Source organism: Myotis nattereri (genome assembly GCF_964212035.1).
Source record: "Myotis nattereri genome assembly, chromosome: 9".
Classification (NCBI taxonomy): domain Eukaryota; kingdom Metazoa; phylum Chordata; class Mammalia; order Chiroptera; family Vespertilionidae; genus Myotis; species Myotis nattereri.
The window spans coordinates 36,769,780-36,784,121 of NC_138084.1; the positions used below are offsets into that span (position 1 = coordinate 36,769,780).

Below are 14,342 nucleotides of genomic sequence, written 5' to 3' on the forward strand. Positions count from 1 at the left end.
TCCAAAAATAGAAATTAAAAGCCAAAGGAAGAGCTGTTGTGAAAGAAAAAAAAATGAAAAGGGAAAATCATAGTTCCCATAGCGTTGAGTCTATAAAACTTAGATATTAAGGGTATTACAGACTAATGCAGCAGCATTAAGGTGACATGTGGAACTATATACCAAGTACGAGAAATGTACCTAGTCCAAATAGATGGGCTATAAGTGTGCAATACATACTGGAATTTGAAGACTTAGTCAGAAAAAAAGAGTGTAAATCTCACAATTATTTTTGTATTGATTACAAGTTGAAATGATTATATTTCAAGTGTATTGATTAAGATAAAATGTATTATCACACTAATTATTCCTGTGTTTTTTAATCACACTACTAGAAAATTTTAATTATACATATGGCTCACATAATATTTCTGTTAGATGTTATTGCTCTAGAATTGCATGCTCAAACCTCAGTGAAGTCGGTCCTGCTTCACTTTACCTGTATTCATTTTCCTTTGACCCTAGTAATAGAAAACTGGTTAGAAAAAAAAAAGAACAATTGAGACCAACAAAGACCTACCAGAGATTTAGCAAAGATCACTTTTTAATAATGGTACTAGCATTAAATTCAGTCCAAGTTACTAAACCTTCTGGTCTATAACTCTATGTCTGCCTTTAGTGAAATCCACTTAGCTTGGATCTTGCTGCAACATTTGACTGAAGTTTAGGCAGGCACTTGGGGCCATGAATTAGAGATGCCCTTTTAAAAGGGTGAGGAAACCACTGGTGGCCCATTGACTCGCAAGTGTAGGTAATGTGCTACATGAGAGGCAAGACTTGGCAAACACCACAAGAGTCTCTGGCCCAATGAGTGGAGTTTGATAGTGATTCTAGCTACAAGTGTGAAAAGAAAAAAATATAAATAAATAAATAAAAATAAAAGGGTGAGGAAAGTCAATTAGGTACAGATACTTGGCCAGTAAGATGGTACATTCCAAAGGCCTCTGCTAAATTCCTTTTCCTGTAGTTCACAGCTTGATCTCCATGTACCAAGAGGAGCCAGACTAGACAATGGTGACGATCTACAGCCTGTTTTAGAATAAAAAAGATAATGCCCCTTTTCATATAACTTTTCATTCTTTAAAGAATAAGATCAGTAGGTTGGAGCATCATCCTGTACACCAAAAGATTGTGGGTTCGATTACGGGAAGCAATTGATCAATGTTTCTCTCTCACTTATCCTGGCGGGGGACGGGGGGTGGGAATGGGAAGGAGGGGGCCAATAGGGAGAACAAAGGGGACATCTGTAATACTTTCAACAATAAAGATAAATTTTTAAAAAACCAACATATCCTTGGGTGAGGATTTTTTAAAAAGTTACTCAACTTTTGATAAGTTCAAATTTTCACACCCATAGTAAATAGTTTTCATTGTGTTCCTGTGCATTACGAATTATATTTGTTCTGAAATATTCTAGACATGTTTTCAGAGTCTAATCTCCCTCTAAAGTCTAACTAAAGCAGACATTCTTCCACTTAATTTAAGCCTCTGAAGCTCTCCATTGTGGAATGCAATTCTGGCCTTATGTGTTTTGTTGTTATTGTTTTAATTGGGTATGCTTCAGAGCAGGTTTTGCAGTTTGAGGAATGACTTTTCTATCAACGCATCAGAAAGTTGGTCAGCCAAGGTTTGGACCACTTGCCATGGCTTTGTGAAACACTTCTCATTAGAGATGAGGCAATGTAATTTTAAAGACACGCTTTCCTAATGTGGTCTGTCATGAGCACATTTCAAGCCTAACACTGTTCTGTAAACTTCATACAACTAGCTTCTGGAATCTACTCTGTAGCCAAAGTATTTACAGAGGCTATTTGCCTAGATAGCTATACACACAAAAAAGTATTCCTTTTCTTGATGAATATTTTAGTAATTGAACCAGTTGAAATCAGAAATGGAGTTCAAAAGGGTTTAGATAAATAAGAAATAAAAATAAAGGTCATTCGAGATCACCGAGTTCAAGTTCTTTCCTAGATGAAGAAACTAAGATCCAGAGAGGTGAAGTAATTTGCTCAAGATCACTGCACCAAATAGTGACATACTATAGATAAGAGTAAATCTTGATGATGTTCAGTCCTGTGCTTTTTCCAGTATACTCATGGTGTTTAAACAATAAAATAGTGTTCGGTCTATAACTATAATAATATTTCTTCAAATTACAGCCACTAACTAATGGCATATAAGAGAGAAATGATGTGAAAGAAAAGAAATGAATCTTACTAGCCTATTCGCCTTCTAGTCCAGTTTAAATACCCCTCATTTATTAAGCCTTTTCTGATTGCTATAATGGATTCACTTCCACATCTATGTTCCCATAATACCTCTTTCCACTGCTGGTGTGGCATGTTAAACACACTGATTTGCATTAGCTTTTGTGGGGCCTGCCTCTTTGTTCCCCTAGCTCCGTGGCCGGCAAACTGCAGCTCGTGAGCCAAATGCGGCTCTTTGGCCCCTTGAGTGTGGCTCTTCCTAAGTCTTAGGAGTACCCTAATTAAGTTAATAATAATGTACTTACCTATATAGTTTAAGTTTAAAAAATTTGGCTCTCAAAAGAAATTTCAATCACTGTACTGTTGATATTTGGCTCTGTTACTAAAGAGTTTGCCGACCACTGCCCTCGCTGATAAGTCCTTTGAAAACAGAGTGACTGCAATGGTAGGGCCCATATACAAGTTTTCATTTTGTAGGCCCATATTTATTGGTTGAAAGAATGAAGACATACAATAAACATAAACTTAAGATAAACTTATTTTTTTAAATACTTAGATTTTGGTTTAAAGAATCCAGTGCTACTTACTTTAAGCAAATGTAGAGTACTTTGAATAACACAAAATATTTCACACATTCACCTGAATCTGAAATCAAGTCAAAAATTGGCCAATTTTTCCAAAATGGTTCAAAGTCATATCAGAAAGAACAATCATGGTACCCTATAGGCCCGTGATTCTGCAAGCTTAGCATGCATTGTGGTAACTGGAGAGTTAGTAAAAACACAGATTGCTGGTCCCTACGCCTGATTTTTGATTCAGTAGGTGTGGAGTGGAGCCTGAGAATTTGCATTTTGAACAAGTCCTCAGGTCAAACTCATGCTGCTGGTCTGTGATAGGCAAATAGATTAAGAAGAGAAAAGAGGCAAACTGGAGAAGAGAAAGAAGGCAGTGGGCATTGTGCACAGTGAGTGGGAAGATTAGGAGTAGATGCAGTCAGTTGTGGAGCCCTGGACAGAACACCAAGATTAGAAAGACATGGTCTCCCTCCATTTCATACTTCCCTGACATTCTGAAATAAAGGTACTGGGCACCACAGCCGAACTCACTCTGTTTTTTTTTTTTTCCTTTTTGGTTAATCCTCGCCCAAGGATATTTTCCCACTGATTTTTAAAGAGAGTGGAGGGAGAGGGAGAGCTGAGAGAAACATCAATATGAAAGAGACACATTGATTGGTTGCCTCCTGATACACCCCAACCAGGGCCTTGGAACCTGAAATTGAGGCGCATGCCCTTGACTGGAATCAAACCCAGGACTCTTCAGTCCTTGGGCCAATGCTCTATCCACTGAGCAAAACCAGGTAGGGCCAGATTCACTCTTCACCAGTCAACCACTTGTGTTTCAGAAAATTGGCCACCACAGTAGATCTAGTTATGATCCATCTCCACACAATTACATTTTTGTTTACCTATATTTTATTTTATAAGAAGCTTGTGAGTTTTTAAGAGAGGAGAAGAAGACAAGAGGAGGAGGAAGAGGAAGGAGGAGAAGAAGGAGAAGGGAAAGAAGGCAGGGAGGAGGAGAAGAAAAAGTATGTGCTCAACCTTAACACATAGTATGGAAGTTAAATGTCTAAACATTATCCATTTGGTTGGCAAGTAAGAAGTCCTTGATAGTGACCTTTGGCAGTGAAAATGGTTTTGGGGGTTTCAGAAGGCCAAAGCCAATCTAGAGTGGGTTAATCTTCAGATCAGTGTCTAGTTTTATATGTCAGGAAGAAATAAGTTCAACTTGAAACTTACATAATTTTATTAACCAATGCAACCTCAATAAATTCAATTAAAAAATTTTTTTTGTTTTTTTTTAAAGAGAGGAAGGGAGAGAGAGAGAAAGAAAGGGAGAGAGAGATGGACGTGACTGAATGTGGGTAGAACCTGCAACCTAGCTATATGTCTTTTTGGTGTACTGGACGACACTCCAACCAACTGAGCCGCCCTGGTCAGGGCAATAAAAATTTTTTTAAATACCAGTTCAAATTTTTTTAAAAAGGAAATGTTCAGAACTTGCACATTGTTTTCTTAGGATTCCCAGGACTGCTTTCATGTTACTACCCTGACCTTATGCAACACTTCACATTTTACTGAATGTCTTATCAGTGCTTCAGAAAAAAATATATTTAGCCACAAGATTGGTAATTCCTTGCCTGTTTATCTTTAAGGATGGTTAGCTGTGGTTAAGTCTCACTTTCATGTATTTTAGTCTTCGTGATTTGACTTTCAAAAAAGATTTTCATAAATTATGTTGCTGATAATTATAGTCTTATAATTTAAATTTTTCTGCCAATGTCCAGGTTTATCTGTTTACAATGGCATTGCAGAAAATTCTTCTTGAAACTAAGAGCTAGCTAAGTTTTTCTCTGCTTTTATGCTGTCATTCGTTTTACAATATAAATCATGAAGAAAATTGTCTCTAGTTACTAGTATTTGTGATAATTTCTTATATACATACTTGGTTATTTTGTCCTTTGCTAATATTATAAAAGCAGTATAGTAAGAACATGAATTTAAAATGCTAAAAAGAACTGTGTTTCTATATAACCTGACTTATACACATGAAGGCTTTGTAATGCAGAAGGCTTTTCTACAGGTTGTATTTATTTGTTAGTCCTAAATGTGGCAGATTTATAATTCACTCTCCTTTTTCCTCACAGGAACTTAAACTGTACTCTTTTGGGGGTAGGGTCTGCAAAGGAAAGCAAACAAAATATGCAGTATAGGAGCTACTTAGAAACTATGTAAACTATATAAATTATTACTGTTATCTCTTAATGGTTAAGTCCACCAGCTTTTCCTTGCTTTGAAGGTAGAGGAAGCAGTTTATCAGTTAGAGGGTCTTTCCTTGCCTGCCATGATGAACATTTCCTACATTTCCTCCCTCTGCCTGGCCATTCCTTCTCCACCTTTGAAAGCTCATTCTTCTCCACTTGGCCTTTAATTTTTCAAAACGTAGTTGTTGTTTTTTATCACATCCTATACCCTCCTCAAGGATGATCTCTTTCACACCCATATCTTGAATTTCCATCTATACTGGCTACCTGATATTTTATTTTCATGTCTCAAAGACACTTCACCTTTAATAGTTACAAACTGATCTTGTGATATCCATCTCCTCTGCCCCTAACCTTAAATCCTGACCCCTTCCATTGCTCCTACTGTTGGCAAATGGCATCATCATTGATTAGTTATACAAAAAAAAAAAAACCCTAAGAAATCAATCCTTCTGCCTCAACCCTAACACCAAGTTATATCGATTTTTACCCTGTAAAATTATTTTAACTCCATCCACTTCACTCTACCTCCACCTCTAATACCCTAATCAAAGCTATCATTATCCCACCTAGACTGGTATAGTAACCTTTTAGACTGGTATAGTAACCTTTTAAGCATTCATTCGATGCTCATTCTTGTTCCCTTTCAAACATATTTATAATCCCTACTGATCTTCTCAAACTACAGATCTATTGGAACCCCAGTCAAAAATGTGTGCTCCTACTCCATTGGGAGTTGTTTCAGGCTGGAAACAGATTCTGAGGCAGAGTGAAGCACAAGGGGTATTTGTTTAGTGCTGTTGGGATCAATACCTGTGGAAGGGAAGGAAAAGGAGTAGAACTGGGCAGAAGGAGAAGCCAAGCAATATTGAGGGCCCAAGGAGAACCTTAGCTAAGCCCACACAGAGTTCCCAAGCTGGAGTTGTCCCACATTAAGCTGAATTGGTTCAGTCTTTATACCCACATCTTGATCAGTCATTGAATATTGGCTGCCCTCCCCCCCCCCCCCCAGAAAGAGCTGTTGACAGCACTCCCAGTCGTGGGGGCAATAAGTCTTTTCTTCAAGAGATCTGGATAGGGCATTCCCATGTCTACTCCTTGTGCTACTCAGCTTCATTTCTTCATGTGTACTGAGGAACAGTTCCTTCGGAATTCTAGTGTGCCTCTCTCGCCGGGGGAAGCTTAGAAAAGGGTAAATGGAAAAAACTTTTCCCCTATTGCTGTAAATGTTACTTATCTCCCTTCTACTATCCATTCCTGATTCTCTTCTGTTGTTTTCAGTGGCTTTCTTGGCAATATGACCCAGGCCCTCATCCTGGAGGAGTCTTAGTCCCTGGTCACATGTCTTTCTGAGCTCAGATTCACTGCACTTGTTCATTTTCCATCAGAATTTGGCAAGGAAGTGCCGAAATGTACCCAGGGGCTTACCTAGGTGACGGACATATTCCTCCTTGCTCCCATTGTGTAACGTTGACCCTACCTCCACCTGGCATCCAGATTTAGTTATCTCTGCCAAAATGGCAACTCTTTTCTTGTCTGCTTTGGGAATCTAAAGGACCTTGGTGAGTGCTCGCTTCGGCAGCACATACACTAAAATTGGAACAATGCAGAGAAGATTAGCATGGCCCCTGCGCAAGGATGGCACACAAATACGTGAAACGTTCCATTTTTTTTTTTAAATGTATTTTCATTGATTTCAGAGAGGAAGGGAGAGGGAAAGAGAGATAGAAACATCAATGATGAGAGAGAATCATCGACGGGTTGCCTCCTACACACCTCCTACTGGGGATTGAGCCTGCAACCTGGGCATGTGCCCTTGACTGGAATCGAACCTGGGACCCTTCAGTCCACAGGCTGATGCTCTATCCACTGAGCCAAACCAGCCAGTGCCCATATTTTTATAAATAATAAATAAATACCTTGGTGATAGCTGTAGCTTATGGATTCTTGTTTTGTACTGTGGTAGAAATGTCTCTTCTTCGGGGACTACAACCTCTAACCTCTCAGAGCTCAGAGTTACAGCAATCTGCGGTGACCCCTTGCAGATTCTCCAAGTGGGTCACTAGGTGTGATGGTTTCTGTGTCTGCTATAGAGTCCTTTCCTGCCCGGGTCCCCCTCAAAGCCAGAAGCTTCTTGTGTCACCTGGTATGAGCCAGAGCAGTAGTCGCAGATGTGGAATATGCTGCTTCTATAACCTGAGGAGGCCTGCCAGAAGTAGTACTTCCTTTCTCAGAATGGGAGATATAAGATGCAACAGATTGTCTTTTATTTTGAATGAGATGTCCCAAAGTGCCAAAACCCCATAAGGTGTATCTCCTATCCTCTGTAGTGCATATGTCTTACCAAGGTTTCCAACATAGTAGCCACTTCTTGCTTATCCAGTCTGATTAGTATGATATCATCAATGTATGTTCTATATGATGGTCCAAATTTCTTCAGACTGAATTTGGATGGGAGGGGGTATAGTTAAAATATACTTTAGGCAAAATTGTAAATGTTTACCATTATCCATTTCATATCAATGAAGACTGTTTCAGATGCCCCTCCTCTATGGGGATAGAGAAGAATGTATTCGCCAAATCAGTGGTTGCATACTATATACCTGAAGCCATGATCATCGCTTTTGCAAAGAGAACACATCTTTGTTATATAAGTGCAGTTGGAGCTACTACTTGTTTGTATTTGCTATGAAATACTTTCATTCTCCAGGATCTGTCTGGTTTCTGCAGACACCAGACTGGAGAATTAAATATAGGGATATGACAGAGATGATCACTCCCGTATCCTTCACATCCTTAAGAGTAGATAACTTTACTATCATCAGCAATAAATCCATGTAAATTAGGGACTAAAACTTCATACCAAATAGTAGGGAAAGTGTTTGTTACATTATATTTAAAAGAAGAAATTATAAAATTTTATTTTAATAAAAATTTAGGTTATAAAATTTACCATGTGCTCATCTTTTTACAACCCAAGTATGAATCTGATTTTTGTTTGTGGGAGGGAAAAGTATTTAAAATAATTTTTTTAAATATGTTTTTATTGATTTCAGAGAGGAAAGGAGAGGGAGAGAGAGATAGAAACATCAGTGATGAGAGAGAATCATTGATTCGACACCCTCTACTGGGGATCAAGCCCGCAACCTGGGCATGTGCCCTGACTAGGAATTGCACCCGGGACTTCTTGGTCTATGGGACAGTGCTCAATCCATTGAGCCACAACAGCCTGGCTAAAATAATTTTTCTAACAAAATTGCATGATACCTTATCTTGTTTGGCTTTTATAGCACTATCCTAAAGATAATCATTAAAAAAAAATTCTTTATTGTTTAAAGTATTACATGACTCATTTTTGCAAAATTATTTAAAGCCTTTATTATTTTTCCCAAGTGACTCCCTTAATCCCTTGACATCAAATGATTTTGTTTTAAAGCACTTATAATGCAACTAGTGGCCTGGTGCACGAAATTCATGCACAGGGGCGGGGGGGGGGTGTGTCCCTCAGCCCGGCCTGCCCCCTCTCCAATTTGGGACCCCTCGGGGGATAACCAGCAGTCAGACATCCCTCTCACAATCCAGAACCGCTGGCTCCTAACCACTCGCCTGCCTGCCTGATTGCCCCTAACTGCTTCTGCCTGCCAGCCTGATCATCCCTAACTGCTCCCCTGCTGGCTTGATTGCCCCTAACCATCTCTGCCTCAGCCCCGCACCTGGGACCCAGGATTCCCTCCTCCAGCCGACCACAGGCACCTGGGACCTGGGCTTCCCTCCCTCTGGTCAGCCATAGGCACACGGGACCTGGGCCAGCTTTGCCCAGGCCGGCTGCAGCCGCAGGGGATGGTGGGCAGATGGCTTCACCCAGGCTGCAGCCACAGGTGCTGCCAACCGGGACCACAGGGTGGGCAGCTTCTCTGTCTCCCAGGCTGCAGCCAGCTGCAGGCACTGGTGCCCAGGACTGCTGACAGGCGGCTTCGCCCGGGCCCGGCTTTGTCAGGAAGGATGTGCAGATGGTCGTCCAGAAGATGTGAGGTCTAATTAGCATATTACCCTTTTATTAGTATAGATCAGTGATGGCGAACCTTTTGATCTCGGCGTGTCAGCATTTTGAAAAACCCTAACTTAACTCTGGTGCCGTGTCACACAGAGAAATTTTTTGATATTTGCAACCATAGTAAAACAAAGACTTATATTTTGATATTTATTTTATATATTTAAATGCCATTTAACAAAGAAAAATCAACCAAAAAAATGAGTTCGCGTGTCACCTCTGACACGCGTGTCATAGGTTCGCCATCACTAGTATAGATCATGGTGTGTTTTTTCTTGCCATCATTAACCATAGTAACTGTTGCTTATGTATTAAAGTTCTATTCCTGCTAAGCCTAGAAGCAGCCTCAGAATCCTTCTCACCATTCATCTTAAGTCTGATGCTTAGTTGATCAGACTTAATACCTGAGGTGAAGCCTCTTACTGCAGATGTATCCCAGAATGTATGGCATCCTCTCTGCTTTATGATCCAGCTAATAACACATTGCCTCAATCATGCTGATTGAGGTCATTTTTCCCCTTGCAGTTTCTGGTTAGTAGATTACCATCTACTGCCTAGGAAGTAAAATTGACTGTCTCCATGTAGATCGCAAAATAAGGCATTTTTCTCATCAATAAAATTTCATTCTTTCAGCATGAGTACTTTTGTCAACAACTTTTTGAGGCAGTAACAGTTTATAACAAACTGAGTGAATTATTGTTTCAGGTACTGTGCTGTGTCATACACAGATTTCATTTTATCTTTGCAACAACTCCATACAGTAGGTACTATAATGACACAGATGAGGACACTGAGGTATAGAGAGATCAGGTAACTTGACCAGTAAAACCTGAAAGTGGCTGAGTCCCTTTTCAAATCCATGAGCCATGCCATTTAACCATTACACTCCACTCAGTATTGTGCTGGAGCCTGCTCTTACTGGCTCACAAATTTTCAGGAATTGTGTAAGCTGGTTGTTAAACATGTTCATTATTAAAAATTAAATTACATAATCTTAAAAGTGAATAAATTACATTAAAACCAAAGGTAATACATACTCTAAATTCATCACTCCTCAATTATTTACTACACTTCACTGTTCTGACTCTTGAAATTATTTATATCTTTTGGGTCTTTCTGGTAGAATATAATAGTGTATTACTGCATGTTTCTCCTCAGCTCTGCATTTAGTGGCATCACATTAGCAGCTGAAATCAGCCATGGATGGAGAATTTATGCCACAGAAATTGGCCAATAGTATAAATCAGAGTGTTGTTTTCTTTGATTGAGAGCCGGTTGTTAAACATTTATCAGCACAACACTGACCACATTCGTGGTGGTGGTCTTGTCAGAATTTGTTATATTATGCAGATAAAAATCTATTTAAACAGACTTGATGTAGATATTTTCAAAGATGGGAGAATTGTTCCTTTCAACTATTTTAGTTGATCCATATCTTCACTAATTGTCATCATTGCAAAGTTTTCAGTCCCCATATGGGTTGCTGGATATAATATGTTATGCGCTGTCCCTGTCCCCTCCCTTTGTAGCCTTTGTTACCCTAAGGACTCTAGTTTTCCATTTATATGTTTAAGTACCAACCTTACCGGCTTAAAAATGTAAGCTTTTAATACTGCTCTCTCTGTTCCGTATCCTTCATCCTTCAGATGAAAAGTGGAGTTGGGTTGCGACAGAGGAGAGAAATTCAGAAGGGGAATATTGGAGTAATGACTGCAGTAGGAGAAGAGGGAACCTATCTCCCAGGCCACAGGCGCTGGCACCCTGGACCACAGGGCTGGCAGCTTCTCCGGGTGACTGCAGCCTGGGACCTTGGGGCAGGTGGCTTGTCCGTCTCCTGGGCCACAGGCTTCTCTGTCTCCCCTGGGATGCAGTGTGGTCAGTTTCTTCGGCTGGCTGCACCCTGGGATCACAGGGTAGGCGGCTTCTTTATCTCCCAGGCCGAAGCCAGCCTCAGGCGCTGGAGCCGGACTTCTCTGTCTCCCCTGACTTCTGCATCTCCAACAGGCCTGCAGTGGCCAGAGCCAGGATGCTTGCATGGTAACCGTGGCTGTGACCTAAGTATCCCGGCTCCGGCCTCCGCCATCTTTGTTGGGTTAATTTGCATATCACTCCTGATTGGCTGGTGGGCATAGCTGGTGGGCATCGTGAAGGGATGGTAAACTTGCATGTTTCTCTTTTATTATATAGGACTACCTTAACTGATTATCTTCTCTCTTTTTTTACCTGATCTAACTTTGTTGGGTTCTCCTTTGTCAGTATGATTTGATTTAAGCAATTCTTTGGCATCATTATGGTAGATTTTTAGGTGCTTTTATGAGATAAATAGAGGTAGAGGCCAATGTTAATCAGGAAGATAGGGTTCAGTACTGACTAATTTGATAAGAAGGATGATTTTAATGGAGGTGATATATTCTTTTTATCTTAATTCTTTGACTCAAAATTATCTGGTAGATTCTCCATGATGTTGGATATAGCTGTAATTTATATTTTCATCTTCATGTAGTATTCCTTTATATCTGTATGCCACATTTTATTCATTGTACCAAATACCTTTTTATTTATCCTATTTCAAACCCTTTGCAAAGGGGGACTAAGTCCTTTTCATTATTTCTTTTACTTTCTCCTACCTTTACTTTCTCTGTTCTCTATTCCCAGCATTCCCATTAGGCATATTTTAGAAGCATTGACTTGATCCTCTATATTTCTTTATTTTTTAAAAAATCACTGAATATATCATGACAAAAGACGTTTCTTCTAGCCCTTTAGCAATCACATTTCCTATTTTCAATTGCTTTTTCATAGATTTAGTATGATTTCAAACTCTCTGGAGGATATTATTTATAATTAATAGAAGACTTCTTCTATTGCCTGAATTGTGTTTCCACAGGTGCCATTTTTAGTTTAGTTCCATACCTTATTGCATTTAGGGTCAAGAGAACTCAGAGGTTTATAGCACACAAATACTGGAGCGGGACTACCTGGTTTTGAATTCAGGCTCCGACATTTGTGACCGTGTAACTAACCCCAGGTATTTAATTTGTGAATGAATCAGTTATTTCATCAGCATAATGAAAATAATTCTGGTATCTCCCTCCTGGAGAAGTGGTAAAAATTAAGTGAAATAATTTGTGTAAATCCATACTTAAAGAATGTCTGATACTCAGTGAGCACTGAGTAAATGTGAGCTGTTACCGCACGCCAGGTGCAGTGTTCTAGTCCCCAGGCATGTAAAATTGAAGCAGCTCTCCGCCACTTGGAGCCTTCAGAAGCCTGGGGACAGGACTTCTGTGGCAACACATGGGAAGGTTGTGGTCCAAGGCCACTCTTGATGGCTGTAAGCAGGGTCTTCGAAACCAGAGGGAACACACAGCTCTTCTTAAACGTGAAGGTGTTTATGCTTGAGATGAAACTGAATTCTATATAAATGTGATTATGTCTATAAAGAGATGTGCTTATGTGTACAAAGCAAAAAAGAACACAGTGATTCCTGGTGGCAAACCAAACAAAACCAGAGTAACCTGGAGAAAGGTAACTTGTGGTCATAGAAACAGTTGCATGGTTCATGCTAAATTCTGAGAACCTTCCTGCTAAGGCCCTTGGACACAGAATCTGAATAATATTATTCCCCTCTAGGATTTAAACTTATTGAGAAGTAAATAAATAAAAGTGGATTGTAAAAAAAATTTGATGCAGACTTGGGCCAGTCTCACAAAAACTTAAGACAAAGCTCGATATTATTTGTCAAGCCTGGCATTCACCTTCTATCCCAATGGCAGTCATGGTACATGTTATATAACCATAATATTCAAAATTCTGATACATTCTCATTGGTTGTATAAGTTTATTTAGCATTAAAATATAACCTGAGGCTGACACTACAGCAAGAGCCCTTTAATTTATTTTGTGCTTAGGGAAATACACGGGGGAATGCTTTGGAGGTGCCAAGGGGGGGCGAAGAATGTAAATGATAAAGCAAGGCATAGACAGTATCCCTAGGGTTGTTTGATGTGGTAGGAATAGCTATGATATGGACTAGAAGATGACGTAGAAAGCTTGTAGCAGGCGGAGTCACATGGTCGGTTGGGTGTGGAGTTGGGTCAACACCATGGAGGGCTTCCAGTCTGGAAGAAGAGTGTGCTCCCTATCCTGTAATGGTCAGAACAAAGCTGACATTTTTGAGCAGCAGAGTAATCTACACTAATAAAAGAGAAACATGCAAATTAACCATCACTCCGCCACTCCGTTACACCCACCAGCCAATCAAAGCAACTATACAAATTAACCCAACAAAGATGGCGGTTAATTTGCATATGCAGGCACAGAGCAAATACTGAAGACGACTGAAGATGGCGGCAGCCACGAGCTGGAGTGAGCAGGAGGCTTGGGTTGCTCCCGGCGACAGAGGAAGCCAAGCTTCCCGCCAGCCCTGGACTCCGCTCAAGGAGGGACTGGGGGCCTGGGCTCCACTCAAGGAGTGGCTGGGGGCCTGGGTCGCCTTCCAGCCAACCCTGGCCTCTGCTTGAGGAGCTGGGGGAAAAACAAAAGGGCTGGGCGCAGCCAGAGCAGAGAAGCCAAGCCTCACTGCTGCAGCCGGACCAAAGGCCTGGGTCCCGGGTGCCGGAGGAAAACCGGTGCCAACAGCCAGGGGAAGGAAGGCCTATTGCACGAATCTTCGTGCAATGGGCCACTAGTCTATCTATATAAAAGGTTGAGCTACCGGCCGACCAGCCAGTAGGTATGATGTGCACTGACCACCAGGGAGCAGACGCTCAATACAGGAACTGCCTAACTGCGGTGACTTGGCAGCAGCAGTTCTCAGGTGACACACCCCGGAACCAGAGAGGAGGGAGCCCTTTTCCTCTCAGGCCATGCAATTCCACCTTCCGCCATGGGTTATGTTGTTATTGTCAGCCCCGAATCTGGTTTACTGCACACTTGTGTTTGCATTCCACACCCTGTAAGACAGCAACTTTGCAGAGTGCCCTCTCGCACTCTGGGACCCCTTGAGGGATGTCGGAGAGCCAGTTTCGGCCCGATCCCCACAGACCAGGACCTCACCTGCCAGAGGAACCCCACTCACTCCACATACGCCCTTCGAGCTGCAGCACCAACTCAGGTGCTGCCAGCCAGGAGGGACCATGGGAGGTTGACTCCAGGGCGTGTCTGGCCCGTCTAGCCCAGTCCTACCCCGCCGGCCACTTTCTAATTAATTTACTTTCAA

At 41.0% G+C, this 14,342-nt stretch overlaps 1 protein-coding gene and 1 pseudogene across 4 annotated transcripts in view; both read left to right on the forward strand.

Annotated features, from left to right (window-relative positions):
• SBF2 (SET binding factor 2) overlaps positions 1–14,342 on the forward strand; it is a 361,888-nt gene that overhangs the window by 236,336 nt on the left and 111,210 nt on the right. The window lies entirely within an intron of this gene.
• On the forward strand, positions 12,419–12,761 carry LOC308524684 (large ribosomal subunit protein eL33-like; annotated as a pseudogene). Its single transcript has one exon. The product of its transcript is annotated as a large ribosomal subunit protein eL33-like (transcript).